Here is an 18,233-nt window from a genome sequence, read left to right as displayed (position 1 = left end):
CTGCGAAGTGTTGTTCTAACAGCGGAACTGTTGAGGCTCGGAGTAAGGCCGATGTCGGATCTCCACCGAAGCAGCCAAAATCCTGAACCGCTGAGCAGAACACTTCCGGAACGGCCAGATTACGCCCAAATACCTCAAATGGATCCCGGCACACATGGGGGAAGTCAACACAGAATATCCGAGCATCCCTCCCAACCTCAACGAGAAGGCCCACCGAATCGCGCGAGAACTAGCCCACCGTGGTTCGGACAGTGACGGCCCGACACCCCGCACCCACCCCAGAATTGGAAGGACGACTGCGGCGGAGACGATGGAGAAGACGGAGGAGGCGACAATGACGAAATAGCGATTCAAGACGTCAGAGACAGACTCGTCACGTACCACGACATACTGGCACACTATAAGCAGCAACGAGGAGAATACCCACCACCGCACAGACAACTGATCTCAAGAAACAGACTGGAGAAGATTGCAAACCAGAACGTTCCCAAATCCAGTACACTTAAGTAAATTCCAGGCAATACCCAGAAGCGAGCTGTATGCTGCAAGCACGAACACGCATATATGGCACATATCTTATGGAACTGCACACGGATCAGGACAATGTACAGAGAGGACAACATAGGACCGGACCTTCTCGAGGAGCGATGGCTAAGCGCTCTGACTAGCTCAGATCTACACGAACAGCTGTGGGCAATCCAGCGGGCCCGGACAGCGGTGGAAAGGCTATGCCTCACCGCACATAATGCCTGGGTGGCCTGAGCTCGGGCCGGCAACATTGCAGGAGGAGGAGGAGGAATAAACTTTATTATGAACCAGCAATTTAAGTTCTTTGGCCTAGACCTCCCACGTGGGTGTTTTTTTTTCTTTCTTAATAAAGCTTTTTCCGTACGTCAGTAGACAGAAAACTTGGCGGGTGTGCGCCACAGAAAGCGGGTATGTGCCAAGCAGCTCCTATAGCATAGCATAGACATGCATAATATACTATAACAAGGGGTGGGAAGAGGAAGTGAGGAGGAAGAAGGAAAGGAGGATTGGATAGGGTAAAGGATGACATAGGTATACATGTATAGTACAGTTTATGCGCCGCGGACAGTGTGCCAAGCAGATCTTAGCATAGCATAGCCATGCATAGTATAGTAGAGCAAGGGTGTGGGAAAGGGAAATGATGGTGATGAAAAGGTAAGGAGAAAGGAAAGAGGGTAAAGCCTTGTATAGTATAGTTTAGCAAGGGGTGGGAAAGGGAAGTGAGGGTGAGGAGGACTGATGTAAGGGTGGGGAAGTTGAAAAGGAGGAGGGTAAAGCATAGCAAGAGTGATGCGAGGATTAAGAGGAGGAGAGAGGGCGATATAGAATGATGAAGAAGGAACTCAATCTGCATTCGCCAGGTGGTGGCGCTTGCTTGCCACCTCCGCTGTTTACTCAGATTTCACAGACGTGCAACTGGCTTTAATTTTTTTTTTTTACTGAACCTGTAATTCCCGATGGCCAATGCTCCTGCACTGCTGGCTTTTTAGCGTAGTACAAACACGTATTAGGGCCGTTCTCATCCACTGCTATACTGACTCCGTTTCATGCATCAGGTGCAACACTGTAGAGGCTAGCGAGACTTCTTGCAGCAAATGCGTTCGCACCAACAAATGGTTCAATCTTTCTACCGCCCAAAGTGTGGTAAAAAAATGAAGAGAATGAGGGAAGGTCGCTCAGCTCCGCTCTTCCTTCAGGCTTGGCACCACTAGTGCGAATCTGCCTTTTTTTTTTTAAGGCTGAGTAATACGTGAAAATGTTTTGTGCCTTAGAAACAAACTCCGTTATACGGCTATCATCATGTTGTTCCACACCACCCAGCGTTTGGTTGTTTTCGGTTTCTGGTATTCCATTTGCAGCCGATCGCGACGCCTCACGCGCAGGCTCGTGCTCGGCTCCCACGAGCAATTACAACCACGAAAGCCGACCACGAGACACGCGCAGTTATACGTTTTGCTGAGCTTCTTGCATAGCTTCGACAGCGTTGCAACTGATGTGCGAAACGGATTATAGGTAAGTGCTGCTGCGCTGTCACAGGCCGTGTCAATCAGCAAGGCAGTGCTCGGCAGTGTTTTGTAGGTGGGCTAACGCAGTCGGCAGTTGGCATCGCTTGTCAACTACCAATTGCCTAGAGCAAGACGGCGACACGTGAGTATTTTGCAGCGACTTCTTTCGATTACTTCACCTTGTCCTTGTGTGCGTTAAAATCCAAAGAATGAGGCGATGACGGTACACTGAGAGAAATAACAAGGTTTCATATTGCATATTCGGCGCGGCTACAAGAGTCGGAGACAAACAATTTCTATTGAACTATGAATGCTAAAGCAATGATGATGATGGTGTGTGTGTGTGTGTGTGTCAGCTGATCTGCATAGGTAAAGGAATTGTAGTGCTCGCAAATAACTCTGCTTACCTGCTGCTCCAGCAGTGTATCGTTATAGGTAGACGTAAAGTGGCCCTTTCATGGCTCCCTGAAACATACGATGAGACATCGGCCAGGTTATACTACCATGTGTTCTACTCAACGTTTTTAATCTAAAAACGTTGGTTCTACTTCATCGAAGAGGAATGGCGATCTTAGTTGGCCTCCAAATGCGTCCGAATCGCAGCTCTCATTTTCCTACAGCTCCGACGAGCTTGTGCACGTAGCACGGTCAGTCACAGATATGGTACGGCTGTTGCGACGTGGTCACTTTTCCCCTGAGCGTCTGCTCTTTGCCGCTTTCGCAGCTTTCATGCTACGCGCCGACGGGACCGGCATGGACGGCTTGCACGATTTCCGGTTTTCGCCGACTTCTACATCACGCGAAGACAGTACTGCTCGGCTGGGTTTCGGTTTCGGTGTTGCGCTTTTTGCTGATTTAAAATCATTGTCCAATTATTTGCCGAGTATTTCTGCTCTCGCACCCACGTTTAGAACAAGCATGCATAGTCTTGACCCCAGTCGTCATCTGTCGGCGAGGCCGGAACCCTCCACTGCGCGTGGCGTCTCTGATGCCTTGAGCCGCTTCGGGACGTTCCCATAAACGACTCCGATTCATTCCAGCTGTGTTATCCATGGGATTCGTTGATGTCGTTTGAAAAGTGCAACCAATTTTGTGGCTACGTATTACTTGTCTCTGAAGTGTTGAGAACGAAAAACCATCGTCGGAGTAACTTTGTCGATGCGGAAGTTGGTTATTGACGCCGTTCAGTCAAAAGACGGAAACTTGTAAAAATATAGGGCGTTTTTCTGTTTTTTTTTTAGACAATACAGGTCTTTTTTTTTTATGCTATGGCAATCGGGCCCCTGTCGTCTTCGCAAACCAGGTCTACGTCGAGGCGGAAAAACTTTTTAAAGTGAGTGATTAACACTTTCAGGGTCGACTTGCTTGGCGAAATGCCTCCCAAAAATGTGTATTTTTTATTGCTGAATTAAGTTCTTTAGACCAATCTATTTAAGAAAAATATTGTCTAAATTTTTTTTGGACGACCGTATAGTGACAAAAAATCATTTTGGTTGTTACACACCAATCACACCAAGCAGGGGCGTAGCCAGAGAGGGGGTGCTGGGGGGGGGGGGGGTTGAACCCCCTCCCTCCCGAAATTTTTCGATTTTGAGGCTACGCTTCTGACACCAAGCACTACACACCAATCGGAAAGAATAAGAGGCAAATTTGGGTCTTTGGGAAGACTTGCCGTTTTTCCTGACCATATTCTGCTGCGACGCGCCTTTTTTTTCAAAAACTGTCACGCGAGCTTCCGGTTCGACGTAACCGAGATGACGGATTTCCTGCGCGCCCGGTGCGCCTAGTTTCGGTATCGCCTAGATCGAGCCTTTTATTTTTTACACATAATCAACGGTCCTCAAGTTAATCATTAAAAAAGTTCATTAATTATTTTTGTTAATTGCTCATTTGAATGTAACTTTCGTTGCGGCAGAGTTTTTCCGCGTCGGCGTAGATTTCGTTTGCGAAGACGACAGGGGCCTGATTGTCATAGCATTTTTATTTAAAAAAAAAAAAAACCTGTATTGTCCGCGCATAGCGAAACGCAGAAAAACTGCTTCGCAACGAACTTTTTTCTTTGCTGACGTCCCATTCGTGCGCTAGAGCTACTACGGCACCTGAGAAAGTGAATGTCGTCTACTACGTAGACCTCGACAGCCTGTTTCGCGCGCTCTACGCTAGGTGGCTCAAATTATTCGCGAATACTTATCTCTTACGCATTAAAGATTTCCAGCTGAATGTATCTCAGTGCTTTATTTTTTTTTTGTCCCTGTTTGAAGTCGTACTTTCGTACCTTGTGATGCAGAAAACGCTATCCCAAGCTTCATTACTAAGTTGATTTTAATGTTATGAACAAAAATGATTTGTTATGTTGTACTCTGCAATAATGTATAGACCTTTTCACAGAAGGCTCCCTGGACGCCGCCATTATCCCCTCTGGGCTGTGGTAAATGCCCACAAAATTGTACTGCCGAGGCTGTGACGTCAGCCTTTATGCTCCCGTGCCCCAGCCCAAAATAAAGAAGTTTCTTCTCTGCAGTGAAAAGGTCTATATAATGCTAGCAACATGTCATTAAAGATTCCATGCGATGTGTGGATTTGTATAACACTTGTGAACGCATGCCAGAGTTTGCCACTATGCGTGTTTTCGTGGGAAACAATATTGTTTCCCACATTTCTATGCTTTCACAGCACTCACAGGGATAGTCGTGATTTCATAAGCTCGTTGCATAGCGACTGCATGGTTACAGAAGACATCCACGTCGCAGCTTCACACAGGACATAGTACACATTGCCCCGCCACGGTAGTCTAGTGGTTATGGCGCTCGACTGCTGACCCGAAGGTCGCGGGATCGAATCCCAGCCGCGGCGGCTGCATTTTCGATGGAGGCGAAAATGTTCGAGGCTCGTGTACTTAGATTTAGGTGCACGTTAAAGAACCCCAGGTGGTGGAAATGTCCGGAGCCCTCCACTACGGCGTCTCTCATGATCATATATGGTGGTTTTGGGACGTTAAACCCCATATATTATTATTATACACATTCGTCACTTCTTGATTCAGAAAACTATAAGCCGGTTTGCTATGAATATAAAAACTGCAACAAATGTTTCCTCAATTTTTCTGGCTGCCTTCGCCATGGTGCCAATCAAGGAACCTGCACAATAAAGATTACGAAGAATATCTCGGCGACTCAGTTGCCTGAATAGATCATGCATGCTCTTCAGCAATGATGACAGAGTTGCAAAAAAAAAAAAGGTGAAGAGCTAAACTAAGAAAGTAGAAAGAAAGGGCTTTGAAGTGCCAAACAAGATTTTGAGGCATGCTGTAGTGGAGAGCTCCGTAAATTTAATTTCAACCTTCTGGTGTTCTCTAGTGTGCACAGTCATCCCATAGTACACGGGCCTCTAGCATTTCGCTGCGATCAAAATAAGACTGCCACGGCCGGGATAGAACCAGTGACCTTCGGGTCAGCACATGAGCACCATTACCACTGACCACCGAGGCTGGCACAGAAAGAGCCATCTACTGTAACTATGATTATGTTTCAGCTAATGCCCCTTGCATGCTTTTATGCACAGCCACAGCTGTGACACGCTATCACTGCAAAATTTTAAGTTAAACATCAAATAATTCAGCAGTTACCTCCAACCGATTGTAAGCCAGTCCGGTGCTGCTGAGTAGCAGGCACATGTTAGGTAAAAAGAAACGAACAAGAATTCTTTCTGAGATGAGGTTTTAATGGACGCACAGTTGTGATGATCCAATGTGTTCGGAGGTGTATCCTGCGCACATCGAGAGCTTGGGTCCGTCATGTAAGTGCAAGGACACCGTCCGATGCAGTGGCCGGGTGGTGGTACAGTGCGGGCAGGAAGTCGAGGTCGCCGTCTTGTGGCATCTCTCCTGTCAGCCAGGCTTGTCTCCGCCACTCGCGGGTCCAGTCTACTTGGACCTCTCACGCATCTTCCTGCGCTTGCGCTTCAACCTTCGCATCCGCTTCTTACGCCACTTGGCCCTCATGTCTAGGACGCACCTGTTTCGAAACAATAAAAAAAAAGCACAAGGTCAGTCCAGCGCAACACACGTCACAGCCATGAAAGAGACAAAAAGCCTTGGAGTATGTAAAAAATAGATTATAGCACTACATTATAGCAAACAGTTCATGTGATCACCACAGTGAGGATGAGTACATTACAGGCAATGTTACAGCACAGCCAAATATTCTCTGCCAATAGGCAGTCTCTCAGGTCTTGCATTAGTTGAAGGAAAAAAGAAAAAGCTAGATCAGATTTACAGAGCATTCATTTGCAAAGGATGGCTTGCAGGATGTGATGCTCTATCCCAGTCAATGTCTTCCTCCATGAAAAAAACACTTCACAACCTCTGCAACATCACCAGCTACCAGTTCAGTAAACGAACTTTATGCAAGTATGTTGCAGCAGAATGTCCTCACTTCCTTACACAAAGATTGCGCAGTGCTTCTTTCCTAGCTGTTCATGGCAAATGGGCTTTCTCAGATGTTTAACTGCATTCAAGAGACTGACAATTATTCCCAAAAAGGCATCAGAAGGCCATGATTTACAATTACAGTAAAGGTATTGAGCTAGAGAGTGGGGAAATGATTGAGGGCTTCTTTGTTTTGTTAGCCACAACCTAATTAAACCAACAGATATGTCGTTTTGGTCATGCTGTTTGCAATGCAAGTTAAATTATTTGTAATTTCCACAGAAAGTTGTAAAAACAAAAGGTATGCCATGCCGTCCTGCAAGAAACCTTGACATTGCATCATGGAGGCACTTAGAATACCGTAAACACTGCCATGCTTAGACTTAAACCTGGATTACTTATATTATAAAAGCATTCAAACTTTGTCTATGCGTAATACATGGAGATAAAATCCCCACTCTGAGTGTACAGACAGGCCTGCAGCCTCCCTGTTTAATACAAAAGGCCATTGACTAATTTTGTTGTAAGTAGATGCCAGTTTTACAGGAACAGCACTATTGGGATATCCTACCACTTGTTGCCAATGCCAGCATATAACTGCTTTTGACTCTCACTCCCTTGTCATTGCTTCCATAGCAAGGCTTCAAGCTCATGTAGACAGCCAGAAGAGTTCTGATAAAAATGTTCCAGTGCACATTGTGTTATCAAGGCATGATTGGACACTAGCTTGTGACATTCGCGTTGCACTAAAATGGGTACCGTAAAGATCTGTTGCCAATCACGATAAAGCAGGGTACCTAACAGAGAGTTTCAGGAAATTTTATTGTGTCAGTGGGGCCAAGTGATTGGATGAATCAAATAGGCTACACTTATAGTCGACAACCCATGACTGCACTGACACTGGTGCCGCTGTCCAACAATGAAAATGTGTGAAGATAGAACAACAAACCACGTGCATTAATTAATTCTGTTACGCCACATGCCTTCCACTTGTTTAAAAGTTAATTTTACTATCGCTCAGGCCGACCTCTCTGCCTTTCTATAAATAAACCTCTCTCTCTCTCTTACCGTGAGAAATCTCTGTTCACCAGATTAAATTTGACTGTCCTGGCAAAGTTTACGGAAGGTCCTGGTATCATTGTTCAGCCAATGGTAACATTTTAACTACAGACAACCACGCTCATCTTCCAGTTAGCCTAGAGTTTATACCAGCCAAGCATCAACACTAAAGTCAAGAATGGGCTGCAGATGGCATTGATAGCTTGCACATGACATCATGAACACGGTTTCTTAAAGCACTGGTACTCCAATACAGTGGCTTTGATGACGTCAAAACAGCATAATCACAAGGCGATTAACGTTGTTTTCGATGTGAAACCAACGTCGCGTGAAAGCTATTGGCCTCTGTGAATGAATAACGAACGAGTTAGCATGCGAATTACTGATGATGTTAACGGAGTACTGACACGAATATTTTCAGTTTTTTTTTTTTGCGTCAAATTAAAGGTCAAGCCCTCAAGAGCCTAGAAAAGGTAGTGCTAAGTGCGAGTGCGCCCTGACGTCACAACACGGCATCAGCTTCTGATGTGCTCGCACTATAGTGACGTTCCCACGGCCGCTCAGCACCGTGGCTCCGTTGGTGACGCACAAGTGGCTATCTCAGAAGTTTTGGTACCTGACGTCATCACAACTAGCCATACTGCTGCGTGAAGTCACCAGAATTTGTACTGTAGCCTGACGTCAAGCTAGTGTCGATGTCAGTAGGTGCGCCATGGAAAAATTGACTTTAATATCAAAATAAAATATCTTATCAGCATTTGCTGAGCTTCACACTTGCTCAGAGCTGTCTCTGCATACAGCAGATTTGCACGGCAGAGTAAACTCGCCTTCGAAAAAAGGTGTCAGTACCCATTTACTGTGAAATAAACTTCGGGCTCCAACATGGCAGTTCTGGTGACGTCATTGCGAGGCAGATTCCCCAGTTATGTGGGTAGGGCTTGTATTTATTAGTTTGATCGTCACCGAGCCCTAGTAGTGCTTCATTCTTTTCAGTACATCTTCTAGGAGTTGAAGCTTAATATTGCCAAGTGACAAGCTGAGAACATATCAGTGCCCCTTACAGAAACGCTTGCATTCTACACCCACGTGCAATTTTACTGCTAATCATCCTAGGAGTTAAATGGGCACATCGCTTTCCTATGGCACAGATATCTGGGTCGGGTAACAAACTCCAGAGACCTCAGAACTAGAGCCACGAATGAAAACTATACGCGAAATTTGATCAAAGATGGCACCACGCACTCAAAAATAGTCGGCAGCAAATATTTGAGATTTGGCCGGATGGATGGAGCAACAGATCGGGTACTGCCGGCAAAGACGACTGGACGAAATTGGGAATGATCATGAAGCCAGCTAAAGTTGGAATTACGATCTGCTAAAGATTCTTGCCAGTAGGAGTTTCTTATGGTCTGCGGTGTCTGTGTACCACTTTTAGTGCACGCAACTTTTCGCAAAATGCAGTTACTGTTAACCTGGCCACAATCGGAATGTTCGATGACCAAATAGCACGCGTCGCAGCGTTTGTTTTTCTGTGGAATTACGGCACACACTAATCTAACTGCACCTAACATGTATTCAAAGCCAGTCAACATAACGAGCGGATTCGTGACCAAGCAGGTTACGGAGTGCTTGCCTTGTCATCTTGGTGCAATCTGTCTTATACAAGCGCGACAGGCGACAGAAACGTTGCAGTTCAGCAACTAATTGCGTGTATAACATAATGAATAATTTACTACCAAAGAACTAGCGTGAGAAAAAGCAGCGACGCACACCACACTTCTCGTCAAAACAAAATAATTACGCTTTAATGGCGTACTTTTAGCTTGGTTGTGCTTGGCGATAACCACACATGCTTTGTGAACCAAACAGGAATCATAAAAATACGTTAAATCGGTTGATTAATCCGGATTTACTTACCGCACGGAACGATGCTAGCACACACGGCGAAGAGGGCACAAAAAGAGGTTGGGGAAAGGCAAAACGTGACGTCGTTCAAAACAGTCACGTGACCTAGTCGACGCGGCGGAAAGTTACTTTCGGTTTCGAAACAGCCTTGTTGCACATTCGAGATTGGAGGCCTACTTTCAGTCGAGAAAATTTCTGGCGCATTATCATTTCAAGAAAAAAAATTTCTTAAACCTTCCTGGTATGCAGGTGCTGTAGGAACTCACGCCAAAGGCAGCAGCTTTCCCCCGAAATTTCAAAAGCAAATGTCATGTGAACTAGGGAAAGAATGTGCGGGTTTCTTCACAGCACATATACGCCTTCAAAGATGATCTAGTTATGTCTACTTGGCTGTAAATTCAACACAAAGGACAGAATAAACCAAACGAACAAGCATGTTTCGTTCATTTTTATGGTACATTCGACGGGTCGTTTGAGAGCGCTCTGACTTTGTTTAAAGGTGTTAAATTCAACAGCTTTAAAGCTCTCCAACAAGAATAAACAGGTATGCAAGTCATGTCTCTCCTTCCTGATCATATTTTGACCCGATAATGTTAGTAGCAATGGTCAGTTGCTATTTTACGTAATTTTTTCAGCGTCTTTGGAGCGCTCGAAAACGACCAGTCGAATGTACCATTAGTCTTTTGTGTGAAATGATCTGCCTAGAAACAAAGCAGTGTAATAACAACTAAAGCTTCAGCTGAACCCTTACCTAAGGATGATGTTGAGCACTGGACTGGGGCAACCAAAGTGCGTTCGAATCGTACAAAAATTACGCGTTTCTGTATAACAAGAAGGTTATGGTTATGCGCTACAGAAAAGCGTTTCGAAACTGAAACCGATGCACTTCAGAACCTGCAGTCGTAAGAAGTCGACGCAAGTCGAGTAACAAGGCTTCGAGCTCATCACGTGACGTTTTTCCTCCACACACTTGTCAACCCTCGTTTGCCGTGCGTGGGCGTATCGTTGTGTGCGGTGAGTAAATCCCGATCAATCCGCCCATTTTATTTGTAATCGTAGCAACGAAATGCCTAACATGAACACCAGTAATGATTTAGACACACAGATATAGCTATTAGTGTGGAATATTCTCGACATTATGCGTATTTAGGCGGTTTCGATACCGTAGTTCGCCGCTTTCTCTCACTTCCTCGCGTTATGACCACGTTAAAAGATCCAGGGTATTCATTTGTTCTTCGTGGGAATTATTGTAACGTGCCCAGTTTACGTCCGCGTGTTTTGTTAGTGTCATCTCGCGTACGCATGGCGCTCTTTGCCATGCGGCGAGTACGATTCGAACGGTTCGTTCCGACTTGCCGTGTGCCACCTGTGATATCTTGACGTTTTGCGTGAAATGTTTTGCAGGATAAGAAGGGAAAAACCGCTGTTTTAAATGAAACACTCTGCTCATAACGCGTGCCGTCGTTAGTTGACGTTCGCTTTACGCATTTGTTGGCTTCGTATCCATGTGCGACATCGCCATTCGTGTTGACGAGCGAGCGAACAAATTAAAAATAGTGCGATTTAATGCGCGGAATTTCGTTACGGCAAGTGCGCTTCCAGTCGATATGGAATGATTGAACATCCGTAATCCTTGTTTATCCATGTCAAGACAAGCCAAGGCCCGGTATCGGGTGTCATCGCATGAAATTCTAGCAGTGAACTGTTGTAACATTTCTTTGCGCGGGAGCACAGGTGCCGTTTTGTTTTCAATTTAATGCAAATGACCTCTCGATACAGTGCCGTTTTTATCTAATCTAATCGCATCACATGCAGCGTAACCATTGGACAGGTAAACCTGGCAGTAACTAGCAGCAAAATCTTTTACCAATTTCATTCCTCACGACTCTTGATGCTCACATATCGCTTCAGCATGAGGCACGCGTTTGTGGTAGCTCATTCAATGGTGTAATAAATTTCGTTAACCGTTGCACACTAACCATAACGCGTTGCACCGCGCATGACAGGTCACGTGGTGTGGGTTACTGCAAATGTTAATCCACCAAAGTGGTGTTCTAAGGAACTGCCGTGTCTGTTTCAACCAATCCAACATGTTAGCAACCAGTCGCTTCCAAACAGCCCTAAAGAAGTCCACTAATGTGGCATAGTGCATTCATTCGTTAAGTGTAAAAGCCTAAGCAAGCTGCTGTCAACAGCGTCAGACAGTCTTCAAGGTTATGTGGCTGGGACCTTGCAGAGATTGCTTTCAATCCACGTTTGCTAGGAATGCGTGCCTCGCATACACTTTTGTGCTTGAAAACATATAGTTAGTGTGAGTACTGGTGTGCTTCATTACATTTTTGACGTCACAATGAAGCAGTTTAAATTTGGAGGTATGTCCAACTGCACTATCACAAACTGTGCATCTACTGTGCAGAAAAAAAGTTGTCCCTTGGTGTAAATGACTTGCCTTTCATTCCATTTATGCTGGGTTATTCTTCGTACTAAACATTTTAATTTGTTTCGACACAGGTACGTGCCAGACATGAGGGCCAAGTGGCGTAAGAAGCGGATGCGAAGGTTGAAGCGCAAGCGCAGGAAGATGCGTGAGAGGTCCAAGTAGACCGGACCCACGAGTGGCGGAGACAAGCCTGGCTGACGGGAGAGATGCCACAAGACGGCGACCTCGACTTCCTGCCCGGACTGTACCACCACCCGGCCACTGCATCGGACGGTGCCCTTGCACTTACATGACGGACCCCAAGCTCTCGATGTGCGCAAGGAGACACCCCCGGACATTGGATCATCGTTCGTTCACCTCCATTAAAAGCTCATCCCACAATGATCTTTGTGCATCTACTTGGGGCTTTGGTGTGCTTTATCACAAGTGCTGCCACTCAGCCACGTGTGCGCTCCAACAGGGCCAATTTATTGATCTCTTCATTCTGCTTTTTCACGTTATACATTAATTATGAGACCCTGACTGCATAATTTGCACTGTATTCGTGTTACCCTCTTCAAAGAGGCCCTACAACACTTTTCCAACTAACCATCGAATGGCTTTATTAAAGGTGTTTATTGCCTCGCGAATCGACCGCCGCAAAATTTTCAGAATACATCAAGTACGAGCGGATTTAGAGATTGGTCACGTGCTGCAATTGTTCTCTTCTCTAGTCCCAACGAGCACGCTGGAAACTAAGCAGGGAGAGATGGCACGGGGGAAAGAATTTGCATCATGCGTAATGACCCTATTTTTTTTTCTCCTTCGAGTGTGCAGCTTTTAGTGTGATTGCGGGTACGTGGCGGCCATGGTAACTATGCAGCTCGCAATGCTCGAGTCAGCCAAAGGCTGTGAATTTTGGGTATATGGCATCATTTGTAGAGAGGAGAGGGAACGATTTCTGGCAGACTTTGTAAATCGTAAATTTTAGGTCACGTGCTGCACTGTTTGGCTTGCGTGTTGTCGGGAGCCTCGACTACGATTGGCAACGTTTTCTGACTATGCTGAAAAAGTGTTGCAGGGCCCCTTTAATGGAAAAAACGAATGGCTATGGCAGTAGTCTGAACACCTTGGTAATTGCAGCACCAGCTGATAAGTGATGTTTTGATGCCTTCTGCTTCACAAGTAATGAATGATACAGTACATCATGAAAAAGAACTGTACCTTGCAAGCGATATCCTGAAAGATTCATTGTATCGTTAACATTGCCCAGGAACATTAGCTGCTACCTTTAAATCACAACTCCTTTTTTCTTGCTTTGTTTGGTTATTCTTTGGTATTTTTAGCCACACTGTTGTGCCGCCTGCCAAGCAGCACATCTGGTAACCCCCCCAAGTCCAATATTCAAGATTTAGTGAGCTATTCTAAGCAATGGATTGTGTGCTACGTTCCAATCAGGTGGATCATTTTGATACGCCTGTACCACCTTGGCCAGTTCTTGAGCTCCTGCACCTTGCTGTTTATTTCAGTACTCAAGCAATGACATCTGAAGAACACTGTTTGTTTTAAAAGCTGCAGGGCTGGTGCAAAACTGCTGTGTAGCAAACAATGGACTGTTGGCCATACTTTTGGTGTCTACACCTTGGAAAAGGCTAGTGCATGCAGATCGTGATCTCTAAGTTCTGTGGACAGAGTGTGTTAACTGGACAAAACTTCATCCACTCGGCACTTTGCCATTTGCTTCTGCTGCCGTGTTGTACCTAACACTGAATTCAAGCAGCATAATATCTGAACTTGTGCCTAAATATGAACCAGTTTAGGGTAATGCAGGTGAACTGAACATACCTTTGTGTAACACTGGTGTCACGTGGGTAGCAGCACCTGATCCAGATAGAGTGCAATCTGGATTAGCCCCGATAGCTATAAAAACTGTTCGTGCAACACTGGCAAAAATGTTGCAGTGGCAAGGCAGTCATAGGCATTGAACTCAAGAGGTCTTCTAAGCTGGAGACTTAATTGTGAGCTGTGTGGTGATGACACCTAGAAGGTCTAATATTAGCTTGCCATGACACCGTGGCTACTTCCTTGGTTCTTCTGAAGAGAGAGTGCATGGCATTCTGACAGAACCGGAGATTTGCCAGTTTTACCTATGAGTTTTTCCCCTAGCGATCATTTCCCCACCAATAATGGCTATACTCAGAATAAAAGAAAATTAGACCGATTCGGCATGGAATCACCATGAAACACATTTCTAACCTGGCATGTGTGTTGCAGTAGTTGCATGAGTATGCCATAATGATTTGTTGCACATTCAAGAAATTAAAGCGCAAAACTCTGGCAAAATCATGGGTAAAAATTGAGAAAAGTAAGAATTGTGCACCTGCACTTCATAAAGCTGCTGTAAAAGAGTTGGCATTTGCCTGCCTGTGTAAGAACAGCCAAAAATGGATGTGGCCCCCAAATAATGGGAATTTCCCCTCCTGTGGCTTATACATAAGAAAGCTGCTGCATCAGCTTTACAGTAATAGTTCGTGCCCCGTTTTATGTACTGTCCAATAGGCTGTCTTGTAGGATCTGTTCCTTACACTATTTTGCAGAAGTGCTAATTTATACACTGTCATGCAGTTCCCCTTTAATAGCCTGCAGTGCAATTAATGTATAGAGTATTGTTCGGAGTACTGGCGAGAGGTGCATGTGCACAGAAGACCTCACAAGTGACTCTGTGCAAGTGTTTTCAGTTGTATTGCTTTGCTCATTATGTTAATGGCAGCTTGTTTTCATTATGAACTTCGTTTACATAGTAGTACACAATGAAATGAGTAGAAATCTGAATCAAGCTACTGACCCCTTGTTCAGGTCGTGTCATGCGTGAGTGATGCAACCAGACGCATTTGTCCCCGTAGGAAAAACGATGGCACTACGAGAGAAACGCAGCACGCCTCAACTCGCCGCGTTTCACCTGTGGGCAACAGACATTGTCTGATGCACATTGAATTCAATTTCACGTTTTCATTGACACCCATTTTTACGACTCGCCTCTCCTGGAACAGCAAGCTTATTCAGAAGCATAGGTGTTTCTTCCATTGCACAACTACCAGTGCCTTACGAAGTTTGTCAGTATGACAAATTTAACTTTAATGCCGAAAAATAATCCATCCCTGCCTTGAGGGACAAAATGCCTTCAACAGATGCTTATTTTAAAGTGGTACTGACACGAATATTTTCAGGTGTTTTTTTGCGTCAAAAGAAAGGTCAAGCCCTCAAGAGCCTAGAAAAGGTAGTGCTAAGCGCGAGTGCGCCCTGAAAAAGTAATTACAGTATGTTTTTAAAAGCTAGTTTCGGTTCCTACTGTACCCTGACGTCACAACACGGTATGAGCTTCTCGTCACGTGCTTGCACAATATATAGTGACGTTTCCCCGCACAAGCGGACATTTTGGAAGTTTTGATGACGTACAAGCGGCCATCTTGGAAGTTTCGGTACCTAACGTCATCACAACAAGCCAGACTGCTACGTGAAGTCACCAGAATTTGTACTGTAGCCTGACGTCAAGCTAGTGTCGATGTCAGTAGGTGCGCCATGGAAAAATTGACTTTAATATCAAATTAAAATATCTTATCAGCATTTGCTGAGCTTCACACTTGCTCAGAGCCGTCTCTGCATACAGCAGATTTGTACGACAGAGTAAACACGCCTTCGAAAAAAGGTGTCAGTACCCCTTTAACATTAGCACCAAGGTTCAGCAACGAAGACTGTTTTCAGATCAGTCTAGTTTCACCTCCACTACGAGACAACAGCTTTTCTTGTCAGCTATTTCCTCCTGCCAAGCATTAGCCAGAAAGTTTGCCTAACCACGTTGCACCACACAATTAGTATCTGCAGTCTTTTCGCACTGCAATATCAGCTGCACCCCCATTGCCAAGTGGCTGCTTCTAGACTCTCGCAACACTACTGGCCACGTTAATTAAAACTAGAAACAAGCAGGAATAAAAATTAATGCAGAGTGCCTTGCCAACCTAGCATTCGGAATTTGCAGATGACATAGTGCTTGTCAGTAATGATGGCAATGAAATGCAAGAAATGATTGAGGCCTTCAACCAAGTAAGTACTGAAGTAGGGCTACAAGTGAATACTACATTGTAGACAAAGATAATGCATAACAGCCTGGCAAAAGAGAAAGAGTTCACGGTTGGAAACCAACCATTGGAGTGTATACAAGAACATGTATACAAAGTTACTAACAAGGGAGCCTAATCACTCAAAGGAAATTCCTCGAAGAACAAGGATGGGCTGGAGCGCATCCTTGTTCCCCAACACTCCCCAACAATGACCGGCAATGCGCTGCTGTCCTTAAAGTGAAAGGTATACAAACACTGCACACTGCCAGTTCAAATATACAGGGCTGAAAGATGGAAGATAACCATGGAACTGGAGAAAAGGCCAAGGACCACTAAACATGCAATGGAAAGGAAAATAATAAGAGTAACACTGAGAGATTGGAGGATGGCAGAATGGGTCAGGATACCCCATAGTATCTATATTCGTATGTGTGTTCGTATATGTGCATGTAAAGGTTGTTTCACACTTAAGGGAAAACTCTCAATGCATTGCAATGCACTCAAAGTTGTCTCCTAAGTGTGACACAGCCTGTATAAAGTAGTAGTAAAAACTTTATATTAATGTTGGGTATTAGGGCGACAGTGGGTGGGTCCGCTATTTCAGGGCCCCACTGGCCAGTGCGGCTCACTGGGACTGATCTAGCATGGCAACTTGGCTCTCCCGATCCTTGCTCGCAAGCCAGACCTCCCAGTGTCTTTCAAATGGGTTTCTCCCTAATAAGGGAGAGTGAATTTCGGTTGGCCCGAGCGTACACGTCCACATGTGGGTGAAAGATGATGGCTGCTCCCAACACTACGAACATGTGTCCGCGTACTGTGTTGGGTGGATTTTATTGAGGATTAATAGAGTGGGGTACGTGTTAGTTTGTGACCGGCACTAGTTCCTAGCCTGCCCGATATCATGTTTGGGGTGTGGCAGGTTGAATTTTTTTACTTTCTTTTCTTTGTGCCTCTAGGGTCGCTCAGGGTGACTGGAGGTTCTTCGAGAGTCTCGATCGGTGCTCAATCGGTGCCCGGATATGAATTCCACGAGCTATACAGTCTGTTCTCTCGTCACCCTCTAGCCCCGCGTGTGCATGACACCGAATGACAGCGTGATATTGTTGCATGTGTGTTCCTAGGATTTTAGCAGTAATTTTTGATACAGCTCCAGTCATGTATTGACAGCATACTGACTGTGAGTATGAGATGACTGGGACGTTCTGGGTCTTGTATTCGGCATCTCTTACGGCCAATGCTATAGCTGCTGACTCTGCCATGCTAACTGAGGCAGTTCTTACACTTGCTGCGATTGTTATATTTTAAAAATACAAAATGTGAGAATACAGGGTGTGGGGGGAGGTTGCAACCCTAAACCCCATGCCAATGTCCACTTCACTTCCTTTTACGTCGCTCCATCCTGGATGCCTGGCTGTTAGGCCTACCTCCAACAAGTAATATAGTTAGTACACGTCAAACGTGGAACCACCTTACCACCTTCTTGCTTACATTACGTCTGTAACACCCAATGCATTCAAATCAAATTTCAGGGTTCGATGTCTTGAAGCAGTGTGCAGGTGACACCCGAGTGGGTGAATTTCAACCAGCTGTGCATTTTTTTTTTACAGCTGGATCTAAGCAATCACGAGAATTTTTTGCCTTCTGCCCAATCTAAATGCAGTCAGGAATCAAACCTGTGACTTTGTGCTCGGCAGTGCAACATCATAGCGGTCACCACAACTCAGTAAGACTAGAAAGGACGAGACCAGAGAGTATGTAAATGCAAGAGTATACAAGCAGCATGAGCATACTATGGACTCTAGGCTGCCTGTGCTGTTCTTTCGTCCTTCTCGTGTATGTTGTGTCTGCATTTGCATGTCTTACTTTCTTTTAGGTTGAATTTTTACCAACTAGCTCAACATTTTTTTTGATGGACTCTGTTGCCTTACTAATATCCAGTCACAAAAATCTGCACAAGTGCACTGTAACATAATTATTGGGGTTTTACGTCCCAGAACCACAATATAATTATGAGGGACGCTGTAGTGGAGAGATCCGGAAATTTCGACCATCTGGCTTCTTTAATGTGCGTCTAAATCTAAGCACACAGGGCTCTAGCATTTCCCCTCTATTGAAATATGGCCACTGCAGCCGGGATTCAATCCCACGACCTTTTGGGTCAGCAGTCGAGCACCACAACCACTAGACCACTGCAGTGGGTGCAACTGCATTGTGAACTACAAGGGAGGATGGCAATGGGACAATGCTCTCCTCAAAAGTTGTATTGTTCCATG

At 45.2% G+C, this 18,233-nt stretch overlaps 2 long non-coding RNA genes across 2 annotated transcripts; one reads left to right on the top strand and one right to left on the bottom strand.

The window, feature by feature from the left end:
- Positions 1-5,747: 5,747 nt before the first annotated feature.
- LOC119399336 (uncharacterized) lies at positions 5,748-9,538 on the bottom strand. The gene is made up of 2 exons (XR_005184797.2): positions 9,436-9,538; positions 5,748-6,046 (listed from the first exon to the last, which is right to left on the bottom strand). It is a non-coding gene; the product is annotated as an uncharacterized LOC119399336 (long non-coding RNA).
- An 805-nt stretch (positions 9,539-10,343) lies between these two features.
- Positions 10,344-12,247, top strand: LOC119399337 (uncharacterized). Its single transcript, XR_005184798.1, has 2 exons — positions 10,344-10,437; positions 11,935-12,247. It is a non-coding gene; the product is annotated as an uncharacterized LOC119399337 (long non-coding RNA).
- The last annotated feature ends 5,986 nt before the right edge of the window (positions 12,248-18,233 follow it).

This window comes from Rhipicephalus sanguineus, chromosome 7, assembly GCF_013339695.2.
Source record: "Rhipicephalus sanguineus isolate Rsan-2018 chromosome 7, BIME_Rsan_1.4, whole genome shotgun sequence".
In the NCBI taxonomy this organism is placed as follows: Eukaryota; Metazoa; Arthropoda; class Arachnida; order Ixodida; family Ixodidae; genus Rhipicephalus; species Rhipicephalus sanguineus.
This window is presented reverse-complemented; position numbering and strand designations above follow the sequence as displayed.